Source organism: Herpailurus yagouaroundi, unplaced genomic scaffold (assembly GCF_014898765.1).
Source record: "Herpailurus yagouaroundi ecotype Mexico unplaced genomic scaffold, PumYag 191, whole genome shotgun sequence".
Taxonomy (NCBI): domain Eukaryota; kingdom Metazoa; phylum Chordata; class Mammalia; order Carnivora; family Felidae; genus Herpailurus; species Herpailurus yagouaroundi.
This window is the reverse complement of record NW_024412422.1, coordinates 10212238-10224275: the sequence shown is the minus strand read 5'-3', so window position 1 is coordinate 10224275 and position 12038 is coordinate 10212238. Positions and strand designations below refer to the sequence as shown.

Genomic DNA, 12038 nt, shown 5'->3' with positions numbered 1-12038 from the left:
GAGGGCTCGGAGCGAAAAACCTTCATCCATGTGGAGGGCAGTCTGAGGGAGCCACTGTCTTTGCCTTGTCCACTGACTGGTCTGAGTTTTCTTTTCTTCTGGCAGTGGTATTTCTTTTCTTCTTGGTCCTGCATGATTTACGGGTCGTTGGTGTGTGTGTGTGTGTGTGTGTGTGTGTGTGTGTGTGTGTGTGTGTTGGTGCTTTGATTTTCTTTTGGGAAGAGTAGGGGAATCAAATGAACAATTTTCTTTCAGGCACCTCCGCTGAGCTTTCAAATCAAGTCATCGGGAGTTAGCATCTTCCCACCCGGCAGGGAAGGGAGGAGTTGGCAAGAATTTGGCTCACCCATTCCCTCTGCAATCCTCTGGTGTGGTGGTAAGTGCTATTCTTCTCAATTGTGTAAACGGGCTAGGGGGTATTGGGATCCCAGTGGGGATGAGGAGTGTACATGAGCTGGTGGGATAGAGGGTGGGGGGGGGGAGGAGTGTTGAGAAATGACCACATTTATTTGCCCACATTCTGCAGTGTTTGATCACCTAAGCGGCACCCCAAAGCTAAATGAGATTTTGGCTCGGTGCCCAGGGAGGGGGTAAAATGCGCTCCTGTTTTAGGCAATGCGATCAAAATTGTGGCTTCTGCCCAATTTTTACCCTCTCCCTTGCAGCAGAAGCTATTGAAAGTAGCCGGCAGGTCTCTGGGTGGATTAACCCTTCATGGGATGGCTAGCCTGTATGGAGGGTCTCTGAGTGTTCTGATCCAGTGGGTGGGCACCTTGGCCCTGGAGGGGAAAGGCTCACCTGAGGCTGAAAGGTTAACCCTTGCTGAGGGTCACCTAGGCACACGAGGTGAGGCTTGTGCAGGACAGAGCCCAGAAGCTACCATCTTCCAGGTACAGCTGAATAATTCAACTGTAGTGATTTTTGCAAGCTTGGCTGTTCTAAGCTTCCTGAGATGGGCGATCTGGGAGCCATGAAAGGACTACATTTTGCTTGGAATTGAGCGGTCAGGCAGGCCAGAGGAGGGCAGCCAGCCGCCTGCTGAGCAGACGATGTTTTATTTTCACAGGTGGTGTAACCTGTAAGTGATTGTGTGGGGGGTGCGTCCTGGCACCAGCCCGGGGGACTCCATCCTGAGCTTGTCTCAGAGTAGGCAAAGAAGGGAAGAGGGTTTTTTCAGGTTCTGGGGAAAGACTCCAGTTTCCGGCTTCAGATCTGTTCCAGAGCAGACCAAACCCCGATCTAGTTTCTTTATCTGAGATCCTGATGGGATAAGCCTGCGCCAACCTGTTAGTGAGTGGGAAGTTGAGGTTTCTTGTAACTGAATCCAGAAACTCACATTTAATTTTAAAATGCCTTTGCTGCTGATCTGTGGCCCATCAAAAGGAGATTTCTCTTTGCTTTCTGCTTTGATTACATCTACCTTTCTGGAAGCGAATGTCCTTATTTTTAGCATCTTCACTATTATCCCAGGGGCCACTTCAGTCTTCTGTACCCCCAAGGATTTCTCTGTAGGTTCTTGTTCTCGGTGGTGGGAGGAATAAAACATCAGCCCCGGAGACTGGCAAGCCTGAAATGGAGGCAGGGCCCACTCAGTGATTATCTCCAGCCCCAGAGCCAAGTGGGGACGCCAGAATCCTGGGACCTGTGCCTGCTCAGGTAGAGTGTATGAGGCAGCGGGGGTGGCCGTTCAGTGGTTAGTGTCAAAGACTCGGTCCGCCAAATCCCACGCTTCTGAGGAGGAAGTTGCCTTAGCTTCCTCCCCAGGAAGCCTCAAGTGTGATGATTGACGTGAAGAAATTTGGTTCAGATGAGGAGCCGCAAGGTCTGGCCACGGGTGAAATTTAAAATATTGAACTTCGGCAATCACTGGGCAAGCCGGGCAATGGCTGGGGCCCTGGAGTGGGGGTTCCCTAGTGTGCTGAGTGTTAACCCTTTAATTGCTGGATTATGGAGAGGTTTGGGGGGAACTGGGAGAGTATCAGGGGAGCCACAGGGGCCTCAGTGCAACATCACCATCTAGTACAGGAGTATTTCAGTGTTTTAACAACCGGTTCAGCCAGGCAGAACATGGATGCTAGCCCAGCTGAGGTAGCTGGGACTGGGTTTTTTAACATGTGGGTGCTTTGAAAACATCTCCTTGCTGCTTCTCAGCCTTATTTCCTTGGGGGTGGCTAACATCCAAAAGGCTGCCCTCCCTCCTCCCCCATCACATTTGAAATGGTGCATTGTGGTGCACCAGGGAAAGGGAGACAGAAGCTTCTGGAAAGAGGCTTGGACTTGGACCAGGAGACCTGGGTTCCAGCCCCAGCTCTGCCTCCCCTTTCTGGGCCTCAGTTTCCCTGTATGTGCAATGAGGCACCTGGTCTAGGTGACTCCAGAGGTCCTTCCAGCTCCTTCCAGCTCTGTGGCTGTGTATTAGGAGTGTATGTACAGGCTGGCTTCTAGGAAGGGTTTGTGCTGTGTTTGGGAATTTATCACATGTGTCAAGGAGGTCCTGTTTGGGGTGAGCCGGGATGGGGGGTCTCTTGTGAGAACTTCACTAGGTTCCTAGAATCTTGTGCTCAGCTGGAGAGGAGTCTGCTTTATTTGTGGCCTCAGATATGTAGACATACAGATATTGCAGCATTTGAAGGCTCTGTAGAGACTTATTCCAGGGGTGGCAGCCAGGACCCCTTTGAGAGCCTCCACTCAGAAAAGATGCAGATTCCCACAAACACACAACACCCGGGGATCCGTGGAGCCTCCGTAATGCCCGCCTGAGCGCCTCAGGTTTGGAATCTCTGATCTAGTCTAACCCCTTCAAGGGGGCCCAGAGAGGGAAAGTGGCTTGTCTAAGACCACACAGGAAATCACGGCAGAGCAACATAGAAATCGACCATCATGAAGACAAGACGTCTTCCCTTTACTCCCAGCTCTGGCAGCCCCTGCTCACCCCGCCTGGTCGGATGTGGAGGGAGGACGTTCTGTGGTGCCTCTCTAGGCACTAGCCTGTGCGGGTGGTTGGGAAGCAGAGCTGTGGAGACAAACGCAGACATTGCCTTTCTCGCTGGGGGGAGAGAGGCAGTAGCTGGAGAGAAGGTATACCGCTCACATACATCCTGGCTACCTGTCCGAGGCTGTGAGTTCTTGACAGGTTGGCTGCTCTGGGCGTTTACGCGTAAGATGTGGTATTTACTCTTTATTTACCGCCCCCCTCTCCGCCATTGCTGGTCGTAGAGAGTTTGTGACTTTCTAATAAAAACCACAATGACATATGGTCCTGTCTTCTGCTCTTTATCCCCTTTGAGTGGGGAGCTGGTCACAAATGCAGACGAATCAGGAGTTGATGTGAAGGCAATGAGAAACAAACAGCGTGGTAGATTTCTGTTAAGTGCTGTGGCTGTAACCTGGGATAAAAATAAATCCAGGACCCAGTCGTGGTAGGCTGGAGCCAACGAGCTTAAATGATTCAGCTGCCACCCAGGATGGAGAGCCCTGCTGTGCTGGGACTGTGAAGGAAGCACCACAGAAATAGGCCCGTCTCCTTCCTGTTCCCCACCCCGCTCTGCCTCCTTAACTAGCTGTCTGAGGCGCTGCAGGGTGGGACTCTGGGAGAAGCTACGACCTGAGTTCGAATTCTGACTCCCAGTGCTTCCTTGCTGTGTGACTTCAGGCAAGACCCTTAACCTCTCTGAGCCTCGGTTTCCCCAGTTAGGTATGTTAAGGTTGCACAGCATGGTGGCTAAGAGTGTGGGCTCTGAAAATAGATCCCTTGGGTTTTGATCCTTCTAGTTGGGTCACTACACTTCCCCGAGGCTCAGTTTTCCACTTGTAAAGTGAGGATACTTAAGGAAATGTAAAACTGTGGAAAGTTCATGCTTGCAAAGTACTTAGTACTGAGCCTGGGAGGAGTAAGTAAGTAGGCAACGTACGTTAGCAACAGGGGTGATGGTGGTGAAGTCACCTCTGACTGAAACAGGATGGGGGTGAGATAGAGGAAGGTGAATCCTGTGGGCCAGTTGTGCAGCTCTGGGGCCCTGGGGGAGTGAAGACAGGGCTTGGAAACAGGATGCTTCCAGTCCCGCTTATTCCCTGTGTGGTTTTTGTGCAGTTTCCGGTGGCTCCCGGGACCTCAGTTTCTTCATCTGTGAAATGGGCATAATGACCTCCTTTCCTTAAAGCCTGTGAAGCCCTGAGGAAACAGGCCCTGTGAGCGTGGTGGTCGGGCCCCGGAGGAGGGGGTCTGGCAGGAGAATACACATACTGACTACTCTGTCTTTTGTTTCTTCAAATCCTCGGGAGGTTTTTTGCTGAATCATTCCAACTCACCAGCTCAGAGCCCGTGAATCTTTCCTAGGAGAACTGAGCTTCCCCTTGCTTCCCTGCCATGGTGCTCCTGCATAGGGCTCCGGAGGCGCCACAGGCCAAATCCCTAAGGGCCAAGGCTGTGCAGCATCTCAGCGTTTAAAGTCAAGGTTAGCATACAGCAGCCGTTCAGCAGTGACTTGCACAGAGGCATGCATGCATGAATAAATGAATGAAACCTTAGTTGATGACTAGGGGACAGAGCAATTTGAGGAGGTATCTTTGGCCCACGGTCCAAGCCAGAGGTCCGCATACAGTAGGCACTTAGTGTGTGCTGATTATGATGAGTCATTGGTGCAGAGTTTAGACTTTGGCTTTCATCTCAGATCGGCTACAGGCAAAGGACGGGCCTCTCTGTCTCCTCCTGACGGAGTATCATCGACACTTACTCTAGTGCTGTCCATTTATTGAGTGCTTACAGTATGCCTGGCACCATGGTGGGTTTTGGGAATAAAATGGTAACAAAGACACAGTGTCTTTTGGGACTTAGATTAAGTAAGTGGCTGCCTACAAAACGTAAACTTGGGGACCCCTGGGTGGCGCAGTCGGTTAAGCGTCCGACTTCAGCCAGGTCAAGATCTCACGGTCCGTGAGTTCGAGCCCCGCGTCAGGCTCTGGGCTGATGGCTCAGAGCCTGGAGCCTGTTTCCGATTCTGTGTCTCCCTCTCTCTCTGCCCCTCCCCCGTTCATGCTCTGTCTCTCTCTGTCCCAAAAATAAATAAACGTTGAAAAAAAAAATTTCAAAATGTAAACTTGGTGGGGGGTGGTACAGAGAGAGGGCTTCCTTAGTCACCCTTTTTGGGGTGTTTCCACTCAGCTAAATGACATCCGAAATTCCATCATTTAAGTTTCTGGGGTTTTTTGTTTTTTGTTTTTTGTTTTGTCTCAGGCCTTTGCTCTTAGACAAAAAGCAGATGCCTGGGATGGGATAACACACCCAGCCTTCTTCGTCATGTATACTTTACTGAAGAGGAGTTGGAAATATCCCTTCCAAAAAGTGAGGGGGGAGCTTTTTTGGGGTGGGGAGTGGAGCCTGCACATACTAAGCCTGCGGGTAAAAGAAGGGGGCAAAAGGCAGGAAAGGCAAATGTTGCTGGATTCACCTTCTGCTGGGGTTAGCAAGCTCTTGATGCCCAAGAGAATCCAAGGGAGATTCCTGGGGGGCACCTTGGACCCGCTCCATCAGAAACTCGGAGGGCAGGGCCTTGAGACGTGTGTTTGCACAAGCCTCCACCTGCTACAGATAAAGGGGTGGTTTTGAAATGCGCAACACCGTTACAGGTGGGAGTTACAACAGTTCTGGGGTGTTGCAAGCCTCAGGCTTTCTCCCAAGGCCTCCTCCATCCCCCAAGGGGCTGAACAGGGTGCTATTCAGGCCTCTTGCCTCCCCAGCACCCACCATGTCCTTTCTGCCACTGAATCCCTGTTGCCCACAGAAGCACGAGCCTGATCTCGCCATGTTGACCCCATTCCCTGCTAACCTCTGAGCACCCCAGTGGGGGCAGTTCTTTCTCAGGCAGGAAGGACCCAGGGGGGCTTAGGTTATCAGATGGCTTAGTGGCAAGGTAGCAGCGACCAGTCAGCCTGCTAGCCTGGCCAGGCCTTTGGGGTTTGAGAGAACAGAGTTGGTTCTTAGCCCAACTGGCCTTCCGTTTGGGCCAGGGAAGTGTGGGGGATGCAGCTGCACCAAGGCACCAGGCTGCCGTATGCGATGGCACCGTGGTTTCCTCGAAGTAATTGTCTTGCTGTCGTTAGTTTTAATGACATAACGCATGCTTAAATCTCATTGTAATGGAGCCGTGTCAGCCCCCGGCTCAGTAATCCAGTTAGGGAGCACGATGACATATGCCCCCGGAAGCTGGGGTTTTGCCCACCCCTCTGCTATTAATCAACGAGAGGAAAACCATCCGGCAGCATGATGTGAAGGGTTTATTTGGAGAGCAGAGGGGGAGAGTCTCCTCGTCTCTCAATATAATCTGAGTGAGTTCATTCAGTTGCCTCTTTCTTTCCTTTTTTTTTTTTTCCCTCTTTAATGCACCTACACAGTGACAGGCAGCGACTTGTGAATGGAAGCAGCTTTCAGTAGAGAACAGATTATGTAAGCGGGTTCTGGTGCCAGCCATCGATGGCGGGGCGGCATGCCGGGGCTGCTGAGAGGAGAAAGGATTTCTCCAAGTTTACCGGGAGGCCTTCCACGCGACATGCTGCCCAAGAGGCATCTGTGTGGTGCATTCTCTCCCTCCACCTGCCCCTTGTCCCCGGCCCCCTCTACCTGTTGGCTTTTTCCTCCGTCACTGTAGCGTCGCCGTGTCCCCAAGTGCCTCTCTCTCTAGATTTCTCTCCCCTTTTCACCGCCCCTGTCCCCTCGCCCATCTGTTCCACCCTTTTAAAATCCTCTTTCCTTGTCCCATCTCTCCGGTCTCCCTGCCTGTCTCTCTCCCTCTTCTCCCCACTCTCTTCCTCTCCTCCTTCCTGCCCTGCCCCATCCCATCTGTGCAGATATATCGAGTGGCTTGGGAAGGGAAAGCCTTTGTGAGTCCCCAAGACCCCAGGTAGGGTGACCAGCCGTCGAGTTTGCCTGGGACAGAGAGGATTCTGGGCATGCCAGACTCTCTGTGTGTTCAAACTGGAAGAGGCTCGGGCAAACCAGGACAAGTAGGTCCTTTTACCTCTATGTCAAATGCCTGGAATCTTGTCGAACTCTCCAAGACCAGAGACGTGGCTTTCGGGGGGGAGGGGCCACGGGAGGGGCAGTCACCTGCTCTCCTGCTCAGGGGGAGGGACACCGTGGTTTCTGTAGCCCTCCCCAGCCTTGACATTCACTGCGTGGCCCTGGGGCATGAAGGTGACCTGGGTCTGCAGAGCCAGTGGTCAGTCAAGGGCAGGGGGCTGGCTCCCTCCTCCCTCCTCTCCCCTTCCCCCGGCAAGACTGACCACCCAGCCAGTTATTTGCTCATTTGCCACAAGAGGGGATCCAGTGAGAGATTGTAGATGGTCCTATGCCAGATGCTCTCCCTCTTGAGCCTATGTCAGAATCCCCTGAAGGACTATTAAGGCAGTTTCTGATTCTACTGGGGCCAGTACGGGGCCCAAGGAATTTGCGTGCCTAACACATCATTCCCAACGACGTGGTTGCTGCTGCTCCAGGAACCCCACTTTGAGAACCGCTGGTTTCTACCAATTCAGTCCCAAATACCACGTGCCAGGCAGTGCTGTAGGCCCTGAGGATTCAGCAGTGAGTGAGACATAATTCTCTGCCCTGCTAGAGCTTACGGTCTAGTTGGGGGACAAAGCCAATAAATACATGAACAAGATGATTTCAGGAAACAGTATGACAAGGTACAGAAAGACAAGTGGTGGGTAGGGGGAAGAAAGTTAATTTTGTTATAAAAAAAGGATGGCCAGGGGAAACTTCTAGAGATGGTAACATTTGGATTGAAAGTTGAGTTTCCAGAAGGAGCCAGAATGATTCAGGCCAGGGGAACAGAAGTGCAGAGGCAGAGACAATTGTGGTGGAAAGTGAGGGGACGAGGTGGGCCGGGGGCCGGGGGGCTGAGGGGCCGGGGAGCCGGGTCATGCAGGACCTGCGCCTGTAGGCAAGGAGTCTGGATTTGATTTCCTCTGGGGGGAGGATTCTAATCAGGAAAGTGCCATGATCTAATTTATAACCTTGGTAATGATTGCTTTGGTTTCTTAGTGGAAAAAGGGCTGCAGGAGGCAGGGGTGGAAGACAGGAGACCAGGGCGGGGACGAGTGACAGGGCCGCAGACCACGTGGTGGCAGGGAAGGAGGTGGCCAGATTCTAGGATGTTTATTTTGCAGTAGCACAGACAGGTCTTACTGACGGATCACATGTAGGTTGAGGGAGGAGCCAGGGCCCACTCCTGGGGACACAGGACCTGTTCTTGGCATTGGTGCAGCCATGGAGATTCTGGGGATGAGGAGAGGGGCCTTGGCTGCCACCAGGGGCCAGTGGATTAAGAAGCAAGACTGACAGCGTGTGCTAAGTGAGGGGGGCCTTTCAGGGAGATCGCCAATGCTCATTCGGTGCTTGCTAAAATTCACCACCCCTCTCTCCCCAGAGGAAAAGGCAGCAGCTCAGAATTTTTTTTTTCTTCCATGAGCGGTGGCTCAATTAATCTGCCAGGGCTAAGCAACATATTGGGACTTGGCAAAGGTGATACAGCCCCCGAAAGTGGCTGCTGCTGCCGTGTCGGGCAGGGATGTCTGGCCAGGTACTTCTCCCAAAGGTCTGAGGGGCGGGGAGGGGGGGCTTGTGGGAAGGGCTGCTGGGTAGGAAGAAAGATAAGAGCTCCTGGCATCTGATCATCAGATGTCCTGTTGTTCACCAGGGCTGGCCGGCCCTGGCCAGAGGAAGTCATCAGCACTGGCTTGTCCCAGAAGCCAAAAACAAGACAATTCAGCCCTGGAGGGAACATTCAGACCGATGACAGGCCTCCTGTGCCTCTCAGAAAGAGACCTGCTGCTGTTCTTTAGATTTGTTTTTTTTTTTCCCTTGGGAGGGTTTATCTGGCTCGGGCAGGCCTATGTATTATTGGTGTCTTACCTGCAGAGGGATCTGGACGCCTGTCCACTTCCGGACAGCACATGCCTCTTTGGAGAGCAATCCCCAGGGAAAAATAAATAGTGCTCACGTGCTGGTGACCGGGAGGGGGCTTTGCTTCTGATTATAGTGAGAGGAGAGCTGGCCTCATTTGTAGCCTCTCAGTTTTCCACAGAGAACTCATCTGCTTTGTAGATTAGCATGGAATTTTTGTTGTAGCCCAGGCGCTGAGAATGGAGCTCTTTTCCTCTCTTGTTTCCTAGCACATGACCACTGTTGATCCCTAAAGGTTTCTGTGTCAATTTTTCATTACTTATTCTCTTCGTCCTCATATGCCATCGGGGGGCGCGGGCCCCCCCCGCCGCACCACCGGCAGCCCTTCTATTCCATTTAATGGACTTCTCTTTTGTTTGTATGTGCACCTTCAAAATATGCATTAATTTTTTTTTTAATGTTTATTTGTTTTTGAGAGAAAGGGAGCATGAGCATGGGAGGGGCAGAGAGAGACAGAGAGACACAGAACTTGAAGCAGGCTCCAGGCTCCATGCTGTCAGCACAGAGCCGGACGCAGGGCTCGAACCCACGAGCTGTGAGATCATGACCTGAGCTGAAGTCAGATGCTTAACTTACTGAGTCACCCAGGTGCCCCAAAATATGCATCTTTAACTTATATAAATGGTATGGTTCTATAAATTTCATTGTTGCCCACTTTTTTTTTCACTTAGCACTGTGTTTTTAAGATCCTTCCATGTTGCAAAACGTGCATCTAATCCTTTGCTTCTAATTGTTACATGCTCCAAAGCATAAATACCCCACATCTTACCCATTCTCTTCACGTATGTTAATTCCAGTTAACCTGGAATATTTCTGGGACTTTCCTGCACTAACCATCTGGGATTCAGGACACAGAGACTTATTTTAATAGAGATTTAATAGTCATTTCAGAGGTGTAGGGAGATGCTTCACTGTTTAGCTTTTGATTGTTTGCTCAACAAACACTGAGCACCCACTCGTGGTGCCCGTGGGTATGGACAGTGAGACAGTGGTCATGTTGGTGGGGTTCGAGGCAGGCAGATCTGGGTCTGAATCAGACCGTGATACCCACCAATGGCTGTGTGCCCTTTGGCAAAGTGACTTTGCCTCTCTGAACCTCAATTTCTTCTGTAAAATGGGGAGAATGATGGTATTCATTTTATAAGGTTATTGAAAGTGAAGTAGATGATAATATGTCATCGCTTTGTGTAATAAAACTTTTTAATGTGAGAGAGAGAGAGACAGAGTGTGAGCATGGGTGGGGCAGACAGAGAGGGAGACACAGAATCTGAAGCAGGCTTCAGGCTCCGAGCCGTCAGCACAGAGCCTGATACGGGGCTCGAGCTCACGAACTGTGATATCATGACCTGAGCCGAAGCCGGACGCTTAACTGACTATGCCACCCAGGTGCCCCTGTGTAATAAAACTTTTTAAGATGGCACCCTGCGAGGGGAGTTGCATAAGTAGATGTTTATATCCTTTCCATGTTCTGCTGGATCTGTGTCAGTGTGTGTGTGTGTGTGTGTGTGTGTGTGTGTATGTGTGTGTGTGTTTTGGGGTGTGGTTTCCTGGCTGAGGCCAAGACAGTGTCTGCCCTGTGGAACAGTTATTTCCCCCTCTATGTGGAGAGACCCTGATCCCTTCTAGCGTCAGCCACACGAGCCGCCTCTGTGCATTCTCCAGGACTGGGGTTTCTACTCGAACACTGACGTGGCCTCTGGAAACAGACTGGTGGCAGCAGAAAGGCTCATGTTGGTCCTGAGCACGCTCAGAGGCTAAAACACCCTAGAAACCGGTAGTGGGAGTCTTCAAGTGGCTGGAGAGGTCCCCAGAAGACTCCAAGGCCCTGGGACCGAGTAGCCTCCAGCTCTGGGACATTCTCCCTCTGGTCGTCATGGCAGCAAGTCTGGGATGGAACCCTTCATATCAATGGGGCACCACAAGGCTGTCATTTCTTGTTGACAGACTGCACGGTGGCCTCAGGTCTCTACCACAGGGTGGTCTCTGATGCCCTGGGGAGGCTCCCCACCTGCTTTTAACATTCTGTCATCCTCTTGCTAAAAAGACCCGTGAGCTAAGAGTACCCAGCTAGGTTCGAATCCCAGCTATGCCACATAGTGGTTGTAGCCCAGAGCTGCATGGTCATACGGGAAGCGAATGAATTGGAGCCTCTTCCACCAAGTCACAGAGCAGTCACGGGGGGCTCGACCTTGTGATCTGCCCTTACATAAGTGATCGCCCGTAACCCTCAGAGGGCTTGCGAAGGAGGCATTGTTACCATGCCCATTTTGCAGACCAGAACTCCGAGGCTACAGGGGACAGAGAGTTCTCAGTTCCCCAAATTCATGCTGCCAGTCAAGAGTAGATTCAGGGATTCCAACCCTGATCTTTTGGACACCAAAGTCGAATACTGAATTTCCATAGCCAGGAAGTGAGCCTCCCAGGGCCTCGTTCTTCTGCTCTGCAAAATAAGATAATAACCAATCACCACTTATTGTTTGGAGTTGTGAAGTTCGAGCAGCTTGGAATTTCTTTGATGTGAAGCTCTGCAGACGTGGATTCTCTAGTCTTCAGATCCTCCTGGCTTGGATCTTGGACGTTAAGTAGGAAGGTCCTTCTGCTGAAGGATGGGGGGGCGGGGGGGGGCGACACTGATCAGCAGGGGGCAGTATTCAGTGATTAGGAGCACAGCCGTCGCCTCCATAATTCCTTGCAACTCGGCAGCCTGTGACCTCGGGCAAGTTATTCGGCCTCCCTGGCTTCAGTTTACCCACCCGTGAGACGGGAATAATGCGCCTCCCTCACAGGGACGCTCTGAGGATTCTATCAGGTAATTCATATACAAAGCACCCAGAACAGGGCCCCATACATGCTCCACTGCATAGATGTCCCCTGCTTATTATTACATGGAACTTTAAAAAAATGTTTATTTGTTTTTGAGAGAGAGACAGAGTACGAGCAGGGGAGGGGCAGAGAGAGAGGGAGACACAGGATCCGAAGCAGGCTCCAGGCTCCCAGCTGTGTCAGCACAGAGCCCGACACGGGGCTCGAACTCACGAACCGCGAGATCATGACCCGAGCCGAAGTCAGACGTTCA

At 51.7% G+C, this 12038-nt stretch overlaps 1 protein-coding gene across 5 annotated transcripts in view; it reads left to right on the top strand.

Annotated features, from left to right (window-relative positions):
• RPH3A (rabphilin 3A) overlaps positions 1-12038 on the top strand; it is a 278148-nt gene that overhangs the window by 175251 nt on the left and 90859 nt on the right. For 3 of the 5 annotated variants that reach the window (XM_040443834.1, XM_040443835.1, XM_040443833.1), the window contains exon 2: positions 256-376. The gene's annotated coding sequence lies outside the window, so the exon portion shown is untranslated. Of the gene's footprint in view, positions 108-255; positions 377-12038 lie in introns of all 5 variants that reach the window. The other 2 variants (XM_040443836.1, XM_040443832.1) reach the window with 1 other exon arrangement.